Below are 16,279 nucleotides of genomic sequence, written 5' to 3'. Positions count from 1 at the left end.
ACTTGTAGTGGAGTATTTTCAAAGCATGATATAAGTCATTTTACTTAAATAAAGCATCTGAATACTACTTCCACCACTTCACACTTGTCTAGGATGGTGATGTCATGCTACATGAACTTTTGTTTTGGTACAGTGTTGGTACAAAGTTAAAAGCTGAAAGTTAAAGCTGAAATAAGGCAATATATTGCCAAATTACTGAAACTGATTTCTTCCTTTGTTATTGTCACAGTTTGTGCCTCTCACATATCACCATTACATTTGAGTCATAATAAAATTACATTTTCAGAAAAAAAAAATCTTAGCAAGCTTTAAAAAACTCGGAAATCTCATAACACTCACTGCTGTTTTGAAGATATTTCCAGATTCCTTAAAGACTCTTGTTCACATCTGGATTAAATGAAAAGAGAATGAAAAATAATATTCTATCTGTTGTACAATAAATAAATAAAGATATTAATAAGTTTCAAACAGTGGTTGGATGATATGATATGATATGTCTCCCCGCACAACTTGTATGCCATAATCCAAAAAAATAAAATAAAAAAGTATAATCAGTATGTACTGCTGTTTATTTAACACACTAACACTATAAGTGTCACTTGTTTTTGATTAAATTAGCATCTACGAAGCAGAAAATCCTGTTTCTTGATCTTATGTGAACAGAAATCGAAAGAAAAATATTCCCTTTCTTTCACTTTTCACCTTTTGTTTATTATTAATACGGTAGTTTCAGCAGATTGAGTCATTCAAGGGTATAAAAAAAAAACAGGTTGAAAAGATATAAGAACTAGACATGAAGATAACTTCTCCACTTAATGTTTACCTGGAGACTCATTTTCCATTTACATTAAACAATAAGATGATACTGCCAGATAATGTAATTATTTTAATAGTTATTTGTCCTGACTGAATAAACAAATTAAAAAGTTGGTCAAGTAAAGATCTGGATTACCTGTGGGCTTCTTCTTCTCCTCCTGGCACTGATAAACTGCCTGTAAAGCACTTCCCCTCAGTGACGGCAGGCAGCCATGATAAAGACTTGCAAATTCAGGCCGCGGTAAACAAATACCCACGGCTGGAAGGTAATCTGTGGGTTCAGGGAGTTTCAGGCAAGAGGAAGACAAAACAGCCTTTGAGAGACTTCAGGCTGCTGATCAGTCGCTGATAAACTCCCCTCTGGATGATGTAACAAGCTGGGCTCCTGCAAACACAAAGGGCATATGTGTGTGTATCAAGGTGTGCACAGGCACTTTTCTTACCCAAAAATACTGTATCTCAGCAGCGCTGTGTGTGTTTGGGTCCATGCACCTGGCTTAGTTATGCACTTGAGACTATATTTTGTTGTGTGAATAACAAGTTGCTGATCCAATTGAGTTTAGTCTTTCAGAGGCTCGTGAAGTTCCTCCTAAAACCTGAGAATAGAGCCACAGACGTAGTGTGTAATCTCGCCTGCATGGTCTCACGGGGAGTGTGCTCTTCTTTCCTGACAATACTGCTTTTATTTGGAGGATTCAGAAAATAACACAAAGGGTTTCCAGTGTTCATGTCCAATATTTAGACTTGTCACCTGTGTTGCAGCATTCCTGCAAACCACAAGAGGTAACAGGTTGAGAGAGAGAGAAATATGAACATATTGTAATGAATTGCTGGTCAAAACACGGATCGGTCCTCAACCTGAGGCAATTCATTAATTCCATATAGTTGTCTCTTCTCATAGCTGACAACAGCAAACGGTGCGGTGACAAACAAGGCCTGAAGTTTAGCTAAAAGAGCAATGTGACTGATGTAGCTGTGGCAAGTGAGTGGGAGCCAATCTGGACTTGGACTTTGTGTTCTCAGACTGCCAGCCTCATGGATTGCTTCAGGCTACTGAATGCTAAATGGTGTAGCCTTGGCTATCTTTTCAAAGTGCTGCTCACTCCGTGTGTGGGATGCCTAGTGATCTCCCCATTCTTTATTTATTTAAAGTGACCTTTCGACTCCCGAGCCGAGATTGCTTTGGGCAAACTGAGCTGGGTTTAAATGTTCGGGGGTGTGGGAGGGAGGCCATCGTTTGTTGCCAGGGCCCTGAGCGAACTGAGCTGAAACTTTACAATTTTAACCCCGGAATTCTACTGGGAAGTCCCGGCTGGCAGGCAGCAGCAAATGAAGCGTTTCAGGTTAGATGTGGTGATAGGTTTTTGTCCTCATTAAAACAGAAATCCCTGCCACTGCCTGCTCATTTGTATTCCGCTGCAATTCATTCGAGGTGGATTTTGATTTGGGGGGATTTGGATGGTGTAAGGCCACTGAAGCCAGGAGGAAAAAGAATGCGTCTTGTAATTTCATCTTACGCAAAGCCTTGAAAGAGCAACTTTACATGTACTTTGTCCTCACTCACTTTCCAACTTTGTGATTAAAGATGGAACCTGGCTGAACTGAGTGAGAGTATTCCTGCTCATGAAAGGGTGTACAGTGCATCCCATGAAACACCTACTCTTAAGCACACTTGCGGCAGAATGTGCCAATCACTTGAAACATGGGCCCCACTTCAGGGAGCTGAAACATAATGAGTGTCAGTATCATTAAATCTACCGTGCTGATATTAAATCAGTATCAATCAAAGGAGCTCATGCTGATATCATTGCCTCAGAAAGTGCTGATGCTGCTGTGGGACCTGCTGGCTACAGTACGAGTAGGATTTTGCATCCATTCAGAGATTCTCTAATTCCCTTAGGGGCTATACTGCACAGTAATCCACTTAATTTACAATTACCCATGCAAGCCACACTCATATGGAATGATAAATGGACTGAAGTAATCCCACTGATAGAACCGGTGAGTGTGGAAATCAGACCGTATACACTCTATATGGTCTGTTTTCTATCATTCCATCATTTGTCTCCATATATACAGTTTTTTTTCATACATATCTGCTCTCAATTGAGAAGTACACACACACACACACACACACACACACACTGCACAAACCCTATACATCTCCGCTCTGCATACTGTATGAGCCTCCTCCCTGTCTTTGAGGAGATGCAGGGGTGAAGCCGGGCTGTGCTGGGCGAATGTTAATGTTTTAACTCCCCTGCCAAAGATCACAGCGGTGCTCGCTCGCTCTCCTCGGCCCTTTGAACTCTAACCCACTTTTCACTGTACCAACCTTATGTCCTCACCACGTCTGTGCTATTGGATGCGGGGGAATTTGGATTTGAGTGAGAAATTATTTGCACATGGACTGTGAGATTGTTGCACACTAATAGATGTGTTCTTGTACCTGTGAGGAAGAGTCTACAGCCGTGCTAGTGGCCCTCTGAGGCCGTTTTCTAGGTGCAGTGATGATTCGAGCTTCCGCCTTCTGTTCTATAAGAAAGAAAATCTTGTGCAATATCCCATTAGAATTTTGTTTTTTTTTGCCTTTAACTAACATACAGTGGGGGAAATTATTATGTGATCCCCTGCCGATTTTGTGATTTATGCTAAATTTTCCCATTGATAAATAAATGAACGGTCTATAATTTAATTGGTAGGTTTATTTTAATAGTGAGAAACAGAATATTTAAAAAAAAATATCCAGAAAATCACATTATATAAAAGTTATACATTTATTTCCATTTGACTGAGTGAAATAAGTATTTGATCCCCTACCACCGGGATGGGCAACTTAAATGCTGGAGGGGGCCACAATTTTTCCTCGACACTACCACAGGGCCACATATAGGACCGTGCACTTACCCAGATATTATGAAACTGCATGGTGTCACTGTCTGTAATATAGCCTGATCTTTGCTGATTAACGGGGAGAAGTCCATGTCATTCTACGACCTCACAGAGAGGTATGAAGACCCCATTTGGAGGTCTGTTGAAGTTACCAAATATGCCCCATAAAGAGTTTTAATCACTGATGCCTCTTGTTAAGCAAGCAAACTAGCAAGCACAAGCGTTAGATGATTACATTGTGTCCTTCTGGTTCCAGATCTGTTCTTAAAAAAACAAAAACAAAGATGGACATCGTCCAAAATGCCAAATCTCTAGGCTTTAAAACTGGTCCACAAACCAATGAGTGACATCCATTATTAATATACATGTTTTGATTATTTATGTCCAATTTATGGTCTGGATCACAGTGAGCATCCAACCAAATGACCACCATCCCTAGAAGCAGTTTTAATTTCATATTTCTGATTTATTTTTTCCCTCTGTTGTACTTTGTGTCTTTATATCCCAGTTTTCATTTTAAAGCAAATCACTTTCTTTCAAATCTTTAAATCTCTGCCTCTCTGTGTCTACTTGGTTCCTGCCTCTGATTTGACGCTCTTGCTCTCACAATTCTCTCACTTTACCTTTCCTCACACATCTGATTGGCCCTTATTTCAGTTTCTAGTCAAAGATACGCAAATCAATCTCCTTCTTTCACTTTTTAATCACTGCCTCTTGCTCTTTTTCGTGTTCCTCCTTTCTCTCTGACTTAGCCCCTCTGACCCTTCGACTCAGTCAATTGCACTCCCCATACCTCGCCGCTTCCTCCGATTTGATTCACACATTTTAATTGCCCATTTCCCCATCTCCGGAATTAATGAAATCTTTATTCATACAAAGATGTATTAGGATTTAGAGTGACGGGAAGGGAATAAAGTGGAGGAAGCAGGAAACCAAACAATATAGTCTGGTTTTTGGTGGGAACAACAGATGTTGATAGCAACGATCGCCCTATGGCCAAATAGCTCAATCACTTCTTACTAACAGGGAATAAATCACAGAAATCACCATCAACAAAAGCAAATGAGAAACACATTTTTCTCCCTCTGTTCTGAGTATCATTTGCTGTCCAAAGCCTTTGAGAGAGACGCTGTGAAGGCAACGCAGCAGATCAAAGCTCTCTCCCTCGCCCTCTCTCACAGTAGTCCTTATGCAGGGAACGACAGATCTGGGTGATGAGTTGACGGCGGAGAAAATGATGCAGAGAAAAAGGTTAGAATGACATGTGAGGACATGTTATGACTGCTGCCTTGACTTGACAGTGCAGGGTTAATTATGGATGGCCTCTTCTGTTGGCGAGGGCTCAACACTAAGTCGCAGAGACGACTGAGGCCCTGCTGCCTTCTGGCTATGTGCATTAGGTCCCTCTTATGTTTTATTACTGCTGGAGGTTGCATTGAGCTGGTGGGGTTCCACTTAGGATTTGAAACGAGCTTTCTGACATGAGAAGTTAACAACAGTTTCAGCTGATGTTTTATGGCTGACCCATTTTACTCATGGGTTATTAGCAAAGCACATCCTCTGAGGACCAGGGAGCCGCTGTAATGACTGAAGCAACCAGGCTGAACAGAGGACCCAGAGTCTGATGCTAAAGCACAGCAACTCCCTTCTTTTGCTAATAAGTCAAAAACACCCCTCGCCATCAGATATGGATGCACAAGGATCCCTTAAGCATCAACTAACTCCAACTTACAACCATCAGCATCTTTATCAGACACTCAGAGCAACTAATGTGATATAAAGAGCGCAAAGGTCTGTTTAGATGGAGGGTTTGGCGGTGGATGAGTCAAACAAACTCAGGACTTTTCGTGTCCGAAGTAAAATCAAAAGTCAAGGTTGTTATTCTAAGTCAACGTGTAAATGAATTTCCATCTGTAGGTACATGTCACGTCATGTTCTACATCACCTATGTAACTGCATCCAGTCGTTATGTAAAGAAGTAGTTATATTGGGGCGGCTGTGGCTCAGTTGGGAGAGTTGGTTGGCCCCCAACCGAAGGGTTGGTGGTTCGATCCCTGACCATCGCAGCCTACATGTCGAAGTATCCTTGAGCAAGATACTGAACCCCAAATTGCTCCCGATGTGCTGTGTTCATCGGTGTGTGAATGAATTCCCAATGGTGGCATGTGGGACCGTTTAGGGTTGCCTCTGCCACCAGTATGAATGTGTGTGTGAAAGGGTGAATGAGCGCAGTCTGTAGTGTAAAGCGCTTTGAGTGGTCGCAAAGCGACTAGAAAAGCGCTATATAAGTGCAGGTCCATTTACCATATTAACCCAAACCATGTTCTTAACCTTAAACAAGTGTTTTTTTCCCCTCAACCTCACTCTACATTTCCTGTGAACAAGGAAGTTTATTTTGAAAATTCATGGAATAAGCACAAAACTATGTCCTCACATGCCCAAAACTGACATTAGAGTGGTACATAGAGTTTCATATTTTAAAGTGTAGGACCATTGACCGAGCGTCTGTAATGATTTAGGAGTGACGTGTGTTGAAGTTTATTTTGTTGTCTTAAATCTATAGATATCCGAGAGTGTGAAGCTGATGTTATTACCACGCTAGAAAGTCACGTTTCACGTCATGTTCTACATCAACTACATAACCTTATGTATTCAAGTTATTTTAAATCACAACTTGTACTTTTTTCCTGCCTTTAACCAAATGGTTTTGTTGGCTAAACCTCACTGTATGTTTCTTGTGAGCAAGGACATATTTTTTGAAAATCCATTGTGCCTGAAATGAGTACCAACCTACAAACCATCCCTATCATATCCTTATAGATATCTGAGTGTGTATAGTTAATGTTATTAGCTTGAAGTTAATGTTATTAGCATGCCAGTAGGTCACGTTATGTATGAAAGTAGTTAATTTAACCCAAACCCTGTTCTTTTTTCCTAAATAAACTAGGAAGTTTATTTTGAAAATACACTATATTTAATAAGAACATATCTACATGCTGTCCTTGACACGTCCAAAACTGACACTACAGGGATACCTTGAGTGTTAAATTTTGAAGCAAAGGATCATTGATTAAGTGTCGGTATTTGTTGGGAGTGAGAATGTGTTGAAGTGTTTCGCAATGTCTTATATTTGTACATATCTCAGTGTGTAGCTAATGAGGTTGAAGTTGATGTTATCAGCATTCCAGCATGTCATGTTCTACGTACAGCATCACCAAAAGGTATGTTGGAAGTTATTTCAACCCAAGCTTTTTCCCTAACCTTAACAATTCAGTTTTGTTGCTTAAACCTCCCTGTATGTTTCCTGTGAACTAGGAAGTTTATTTTGAATATCCACTATGCCTGAGCACAAACCTTCATGCCGTCACTGACACAACAGGGGTGCCTAGAGTATTATATTTTGAAGTGTAGGACAACTGATCAAGTGTCAGTATTAGACGAGTTTCTTCTGATGTCTTAAATGTATAAATATCTGAGTGTGTGTAGCTGATTAGCTTGAAGTTGATGTTATGAACATGCCAGCACGCCATGTTCTATGTCACCAACATAACCAGAAGTTATGACGAAAATAACTTATTTCAACCCAATCCCTGTTCTTTTTTCCTAACCTTAACCAAGCAGTTTTGTTGCTTAAACCTCCCTGTATGTTTCCTGTACACAAGGAAGTTTATTTTGAAAATCCACGCTGCATGTATGGAGTGTCGGTAGAGAATGTGTTGAAAGTTCTTGTGATGTCTTAAATCTATAGCTTTCTGAATGTGTAGAGGCACTTGAAGTTAATGTAATTAGCATGTCTGTAGCTTACACTCTTGAGTTACAGGGGCATGAGAATTGGCAGTGCTAGTGGATATGGACTTATTGAGGCGGAGATCATGCCCCATTCTATACATTTACACCTGTATTCTTACTATGCCGTGTGTTAAGTTAAACCATCCAAAGCCACATTTTATAAACTCGGTCAAAGAAAAAGCAATTTTCCTTCCTGTGCTTTATCTCATCCCACTCCGCTTTTCATTTTGCTGCTACATGTTCAATCAATCAAAGATGCCAAGCTGACACTGCTGGCACACCAGCTGAGTTGCATTGATTTCTTAAAGGATGTCAGGCTTCTGTGGCTGGTAAACGTGCCTCTGAAGGATCCATTGTGTTCTCACATCATCATCGTCGAGCCACTGCAGATTCATACCCACTTGATTGCCCGCATGCCATAATTAGCTTGGTCAGGCAAACAAGCTAGTCTGAAGTGGCTCTGCCTGAGTGTATCTATTAAAGAGACTTTGTTTTTTTCAGAGGGGTATGGATCCGAATAAAGTGATGTCAGCATGAAACAAAAACCTGAAACATTTAGTCGATATACTGTCCTGACCTGGCAAGGAGAAAGTTGCTCAAGCCAGAAAAGTACTGGATTTGTCTCTATTGTCTACAGTCTGGGAAGTAATTTGCCTGCTGCGTCTATGTTTGGGGAAATGGGGGGTAGTTTTTGCTTTGTCATGGGGAATGCGATGATTCATGCTAAAAGAAGCCTAACATCTGGCCTCATTAATCATTTCTTTTCAGGTCTGGGTTTTCAGGGAATACTTTTCTCTTTTCATCACATTCTCTCTCTCTCCATTCCTCCCTTTTTTCCTCTCTCCCCCCATCTGCACCGCTTGTCATCTGTTGACATTCTGGCATGCCTCATCACCCATATCACTCCTCCCTCCTCATTTGCTCCCTAATTTGTTTGTATGGCAAAAGAAAGAGTGGGATAAGAATGAAAGTGAAGAAGGTGTGGAGGGAGGAAATAAGGGAAGGAGAGAGTGTGGGAAAGAAACAGAAAAGAAGAACTGCAGAGTTGTAAATCAAGTTTGATGAAATCGGCCTGCTTGCCGTTTAACAGTTAGGGAGTTCCTCATTACTCACTGAGCTCTGAGTGAATGCAGTGACACATCCACATTAATGCCACATGCTACATTGCCTGGGGCTAACCAACACAGTGATAAGAACAACATTTCCATTCACTGTGATGACAAAGCCCCCACACGCCACCCGCCAAACGTTTACAGGGTTCCGAAATGTCTGTTTTCTGACAAAGTTCCCATGACCGCTGTTGTGTCATTTGACATGTTTGTTGCTCTTCATTGCACTTTATGGCTCATCTGGCAAACCCTAAGGGACGTGTTGCTTATAATGCTGACAGAGAGAGATTTACTGCGGATAATATTAGCAGTATTAAACGATGAAATTGAAGAAATAAAGCAGGGTGGCGAGACAGATCAAAACATGTCCTATTTTGTTTAACGTAAACTAGTAAAACTTTGTCTGAGTGACAAGTTTAAACAGGAAAAATTATCTTAAAGTCAGCCTCAGAAGCAGTCATATTATACTGTATAGATTAAACTTGACTCAAAGTCTGCATATTGGCTATTTTTGAAGTCTATAACCATGTTTTGCAGGCTCAAAAGGTTCCTGCTCAGTTGTCATAAATAAGACAATAAGAATAAGCTTTAAAGATCTGGGAAAAAGTTTGTAAGCAGACCTTGAATTTAAATCTTTTTAAGTCAAACTTTTAAGATGCGATTGCAAATTGAGTTCATGTGCATGCAATGGATCCATCCATCCATCCATCCATCCATCGCTTGGCTAAGCAGATGCTCGTCTCCTTCCCAGCAATGTTTTCCAGCTCTTCCTGGGGAACCCTGAGGCATTCCTACCTTAGACAAGATATATAAACTCTCCAGCGTCTTCTCGGTCTACCATGGGGGTTCTTACCAGTTCGACCTGCCTGGAAAACCTCTACCAAGAGGCTCCCAGGAGACATGCTGATCAGATGCCTAAACCACCCTAACTGAAGAAGAAGCGGCTTTACTCCAAGCTCCCTCTGACCTCTTCACCCTAACATCTCCAAGGCTGAGCCCATCCACCCTAATAAAGAAATTCATTTCAGCCAATTGTATATGTAGTCTTTTAAAGCCGCAATTGCAAATTGAGTTCCATCCATGCATTCGTCCATCCATCGCTAGGTTGAGCAAGGTATGTCAGATGCTCTTCTTCTTCCCAGCAATGTTTTCCAGCTCTGCCCCGGGGAACCTTGAGGCATTGCAACCATAGACGAGATATATAAACTTGGTCGACCCTGGGGCCTCTTACCAGTTGGATGTGCTTGGAAAACCTCTACCTCTACCTCAGATGCTTTACTCCGAGTTCCCTCTGGATGTCTGAGCTCCTTACCCTTACATCTCTGAGGCTGAGCCCAGCCACCATTTTGAAGAAAATAATTCCAGCCAATTGTTTACGCAATTTCACACCGAGACGGATTGGTAAACTGAGAGCTTTGCCTTCTGGCTCAACTATCTCTTCACCAAAGCGATTCACCAAAACAAAGTAAACCAGCATGAAGCGAATAAACCAGTTTTATAGGGGCAAAGCAGTCAGTGCCAAAATTACAATTCAGCAAGCACAAAAAGTCCCAGTTTTTTTCCCTGCAGCACTATTTGGCAGGAACAGCATGATGCAAGTAAAAGGTCACGGACACTTACCTTACTAACACACATATGCTAAACAGAGCAAACTAGAGACTCGCAATGCCATCAGAATATAATTATTTCTATGATGCAGTCTGAGCACAGAAAGCGGGTAATTTGTAACATGTTTGTCATTCAGAAGACATTAAACCTGAAGTACGGGGGAAGACAAGCTGGATAAGTAACAAGTGATAACATAATGAGGTCTGATCAGGTGGTTTCCACACTCCTTCCTGCATCAAGTTTATGGCTGGAAAGAAGCCGAATGGCGTTCTCAAATCACCATCTTCTTCCAGATGTTTGCCAGATGGTTGCATGGTAGCTATCTAATCGCACGAGCATCCATCTACAGGGAGTCATAGCTCTGATGGTTGCTTTGCGTGCTTGTACCACAGCCAGAGAATTATGCATGCAGGTATTTTACAGAATCAGAAAACACCACAGGGTAAAAATAATACAATGTTTGTCCTTTTTATTCAATCCTTAACATTCTTTATGTTGTTAAAGTCAAATAAAAGTCCCGTCATGATGCATCCTATGTTGACATAATCACTCTTTATAAAACTGCTCCGCTCCATTTAGTACATATTTGCTCAAAGTGCTGCCCCTGGGCCAGCGGCGGCCCTCAGAAATACATTAAATTTATTACTATCCACTGTCCGTTCCAAGACATCCACTCTCAGTAGCTTGCGTTTAATACAATACTTAAATACTGCATCAAATTGCATCCCCCAAACAAGCATATGTCAAGTTAGGAATGACAACTTGGAATAAACTACAGGTTTCATGGCAACTCTGTAATCACTGCCAGTGCCATTCGGTAAAGTTAACAATTTTGGTGGAACTCGCAACTGCATTTTATTTCTGTGCGGCCCTCAATCACATGTTGGCTTCTTAAATTGGCAATCTCTCATCAAAACTTCTGGAGCTTTTGATTGTACCACATGACCTACATCACCAGAAGGCGTTTTTCACAGTTTATCATGGAGTTGTAGATGCTCAAATTTCCATTTTTCCCTTGCACTTTAAAGACTGCTTGTCTACTTGGGCTTAAAAGCTGAGGTTCAAAGTCAATTCTTGACCTTTAAAACATGTGCTATGGTTGAAAGCTCCAGAGCGAGTGCTAAATGGACATTGCTGTGAGGTTTTCTTAACTGCTGCCTCAACCTCCTGAACTCCATCCAACCATCCACTTCCTATACCCACTGTGCGGGGTACTCACATCTAATATCGAATCAATCTCGATGAAAAGCTCCAGAGTAAAATATGCAATGTAACCCTGGAAGAGCCGGGCAATTTCCCTCTTGAAGAGCAGTCCATTATCCACTAGACACAGCTCAAGACTTTAATAACTGCAATTCATAGTGGACGGCAAATGTTCTCAGGGAAAAGCTGATTATATATTCACATATTGTAAGATATTGCCATCATTTGTTTCCACATATGACACAGAACCCATCTGGAAGCTAAAAAAAAAAAGACAAGTGCTCAGGTTATTTTCAAGACTTGAGTGAGAATATCTTTGAATATATTAGACATTGACATTGAAGCATACTGTACAGATGTGGCTTTAATGGGCTCGGCATCTCCACAGATCATTACACAGAAGTGAAATGAAATCAAAGCAGAGAGGGAGGCACAAACATACAAATACATACTCACACTTAAACGCACAGGCTTGCACAAGGACGAGGAGTCATCAAATAGAGTGAATGCGCCAAACAATAGCCGACATCACAGACTAAATGCGCACATTGAAGCCATTAGCACTTACATAACTGTGGATCTGTTCGCCAAGTAAGTTGGCAGTCAAACCTGAGCGCAATGCTGCAGTGCATCAACCTCTATTCGAAGGAGATGCATGCCACACGAGCACTTAAAGCCTCGGCACTTGAGTTGATAAACGATGGGTTTGTACACTTAGATCTGTAGATTGTAAATGCCTTTTGAATTGCTGTTCTAACAGTCATCTTAAATTATGTTGGGCAGTGAGTGAAAGTTGTCATGGTATGTGCAATATTGTGTAAGAAAAGTAGGCAACTGTCTTAAAGTAGGCCCTATATATTGTCTAGTTAATACTAATTTGCATTTTCCTTATCAAATTAATACATTAACACATACATGGATGAAATAAATAGTTTTTAGATATTTTCAAGTATTATTACATAATATACTGAATATTGATATATTGTAATGTTGACTTATAGCCAATCCATCTCCATATTGTATTACATCACTGTTAAGATTGTGACACCATCTTTGGGCCAATTATCAAGGAACCTTTCGCTTAATTTAGTCCTTCCACAAATAGTTTAAAGGATAATTATTATAAAGATTTTTCACAGATTGAAGTACCTTCATTTACCAAACCTGAGCATGTCTCATTATAACGAATGTTCATGCAGCTCAGCAAGTACAAATAAAGGTCTTTTCATTACTTTAAATACATACCTCAGTGCGTATTTGCTTAATCTTGAGTGTTAACCCGTTGGAGAAAAATGCACCAGACGCCACTGACACCCAGCAAGTATGAAGTTGATCTGATGGTTGTTGAGAAGCCTGACAGACATACAGACAGACCTGCCAGCAGGGACTTCTTTCATTTTAGTAAAATGCAAACACATTGGTTAGTCCCCATTGTAAAACACTTTGTCCAATCATTTTTCCATAAAATGACACACACTGCATTGCAATACAAGAACAATGTCAGTTCCTTATTTCCATTTATTTTATATGCATCATAAACTGGTGGAGAGGCTGACTTTTCTCATGGAGATCACATGAGCCATAAGGTAATAAAACATGCAAGCTGGCAGAAATGAGAAGCCTGCTTTTGTCAACCTCTGTCTAAAAATCAAAAAGAGAATGTTTAATTGAAGTTGCAACTTGCATCGTAAAGTTTTGCTTTTCATTGAGGTTGCCTTTGATTTTCTGCTTTCCAAAAAGTAAAATAAAAAGCAGTGGCAGAAGGTGAAATCTCTGATTCTGTGGGCTGAAGAGAGAGTCAGAGAGCTCAACGGAGCTGGATACGCCTCAAAAAGTACACCCAAGTAGTTCAAGGACGGCCCATTGGCTCCCAACCTCCGACTGTGAGCTTATTTATCAGAGTCCAGAGAAGCTCAGATGCATCGATCAGGCCCTCTCACGCCAGCGTCTAGTGAATAGTGTCCAGTAGACTGTCTGCTAAAGACACAAGGTTACTGATATCCACCATCCAGCTGTTTCTTCTGTTCTGTTGCAGAGGGAAGGAGGGGGTCTTCCCACTGTAAATCACCTGGCCTTGGTCCGCAGTAAACCTCTGTGAAATTGGGACTCATCCAGAGCCGAACTTTTGGTGTTGCCTTTAATCAAAATGTCAGATGAAAATAGGGGAGAGGAGGGAGGGGTGAGGAAAACCAACAGATAATAAAGAAAGATGAAAGGAGAGAGAGTTGACAGAGTAAAGAGGAGAGTGGGGAAAAAGAACAGCAGTGAAGTTTGAGATTTATTTCCCACCAGTCAGGCCTGAATGTCTGAGCAGAAATCAGTTGTACACAGTACAGAATTATTGTCATGTAAATCACTAAACCAGTTTTCTTTTTTAAAACTAACTAAACAAATGTCTACATGACTACACACCACTAGAGGTGAGTGAGAAAACAGAAATTGGGCTGTGTAGTTGGAGCTTTTACATAAGTAAAAGTATTAACAGCACACCTTTAATTACTTTAAATTATTTTTATTACTTTAAACCTGCACTTATCAAATGTTTAAAGTACTCATTATGAGTCCTTAAACCTTGTTAAAATGTCTGTCAATAAGGGTATTTTTTTTTACATTTTTGCTTTTATATTTAATTAACTTTAATCGTTGAAAGTGCCCTAGAAAGTGACTGTTTGTACTTTGAAACATGAGAGAAGGGGTACATTGCTACACTAGGATTATGAATAATTAAATTTTTTGTCACTTCAAAAAAGACTAAATTAAGCACTAAAATGACTGAATAAGCAAAATTAGTGCACTGAAAAAGGCGCTGAATTTTAAAATTGATCACGTTTTTAATCTGTTATCTGCAAATTAACGCATAACTTTAGATGTTAAATAAATGCAATCAAATAAAATGTAAGTGCATATATGTAAATTAAAAGCACAATACCTCAATATTATATACCTCAATTATAAAATTTACCTTAGTACAGTACTTGAGTGAATGTACTTTAAATGTTATTATTTTTAGGCAAATTAGTAAAAACAATAAAAACAAATAGCTACACAGCTTATTAAAAAAAAAAAAGAGAGAACAACTGTAACAATACAAATGAAAAAAAAAACGTACAAATTATGTCTAAAAACACGACCCATTTCTCATGAATCATAAGTATTGCGTGTAACTCAGGAGTTTGACATCTGTTATGTTATAAATAGGTTTGTAATCTTTTACCACTACAACTAATACTTATAATGACATCAAAGAGAGGCTGACCTTCAAAATGAAATGTGGTTTGAACTCAGAAACACCCTCAGTGAATGAGGAGCCAAATGAATAAAAGGCCCAACCTTTGTATTAAACCTGTTGATCCAGTTCAAGTCATTGACAGTAATACTTTCACACCAGTGAAAGTCACAGTTACATAACTCTGACTTCAAGTTAAACAAAAATAGGTTCTTGGGAAAGACCTGTCCCTACTGAACCATACAAACTGACTCAAACTGAAACCTTAAAGGAATAGTTTCAATTTCTTGAAGTGTGCTTGTATGAGGAATTTATCAAAAATCAGTGTATTACCTGCAATAAGTGACGCTTGGCATCTCTCCAGTTTGGAGAAGTAGGCAGGAGAAACATGCACGGGAGCTAAGCATTGTATTGCTGCAGATGGGGGCAGCAGCTAAATGTATTTCAGCCACTTAAAAGAAAATCAATATCACTTTAAGTGTACGCTATATTTAGAATATTTACATAGCTTTTCCTTGCTGTCAGGCAGCCCTTTCCGAAGCAAGATTGTCCCCCTTAAACGACCTCCATGCGTTGTTTTTACAGCATACAGCTTATATTTGCCGTTAGTTGTGCCCTCTAGTGGCCATGGCAATTATGACAGACAGCAAGGCTGATTGGTGTTACAGCATGTAAATGCAAAGGCAGAAGTAAAGATACTGAGTCTGAAATGAGACGATAAAACACAGGAGACTGGTGTTTGTGACCCCAGTAAATCCAGAAGCCAACTTTGTTTTTTAAAATTTTTGAAACTTAATTTACGTGAATATCCTGTGCATAGCTGTATCACATCCACATCCACCTATGACACTACCTCACTTCTGGTAGTTAATTTTACTTTTCAAACAATCTTTTGCTACACAGAACTATATAAGTTATTCCCCAAACCTTAAACTGCAACTGTTTCACAACATAACTGATGTGTTTTAAACAGGGTTTGTAAAATGTAGGTATGAAGACGTTCCTGTGGGTCACAGTTGGTCAGAACAAACGACCCATGATGTCATATGGTTGTTGACTGAAGCTGTTATCTATGCTCTCTTCAAAGCCACCACAGTCCTGTGACAAAAACTGTAATTTTACCTCGCAGAACCAGATCACAAGAGTTGAGGCCATAGACTGAATAAGTAATGGACGTAGTCACCCTGACATCACCCGTTGGTTTGTGGCCCGTTTGAGGCATCGAGTTCGGCGTTACACTTGTCGCAAACTTGTGTCGCCATCTTGTTTTTGGAAACAGGGAGCAGACCATATTTGGACTGTGGAGGAGTGAGAGGGATCTGACGACACTGACTACACGCCTCTCTACACCTCAACCTGACTGATTCATGTTACCATTAACTGGAGCATTAAGTGAAATGTTAGTTTTGGCTAGCAATAAACAAAAACAAAATGTATGTTACTTGCCTGAAAACTGAACAGCGTCTCCTTGGAGTGTCTTTTAGTCCAACCGAACGCTAAAGAAGACATTTTCAATGACAAGATGTTTAAAAAAAAACAAAAAAAAAACTCTCATTAAGTGAATATACAGTGTAAAAGGGTTAAAGGTATGAGACCAAACCGTTAACTTCCTTTTAAAAAAAAACTTTATTGACAC

Source organism: Centropristis striata, chromosome 14, assembly GCF_030273125.1.
Source record: "Centropristis striata isolate RG_2023a ecotype Rhode Island chromosome 14, C.striata_1.0, whole genome shotgun sequence".
In the NCBI taxonomy this organism is placed as follows: domain Eukaryota; kingdom Metazoa; phylum Chordata; class Actinopteri; order Perciformes; family Serranidae; genus Centropristis; species Centropristis striata.
The sequence above is the reverse complement of the archived record's forward strand: the minus strand, read 5'-3'. Positions refer to the sequence as shown.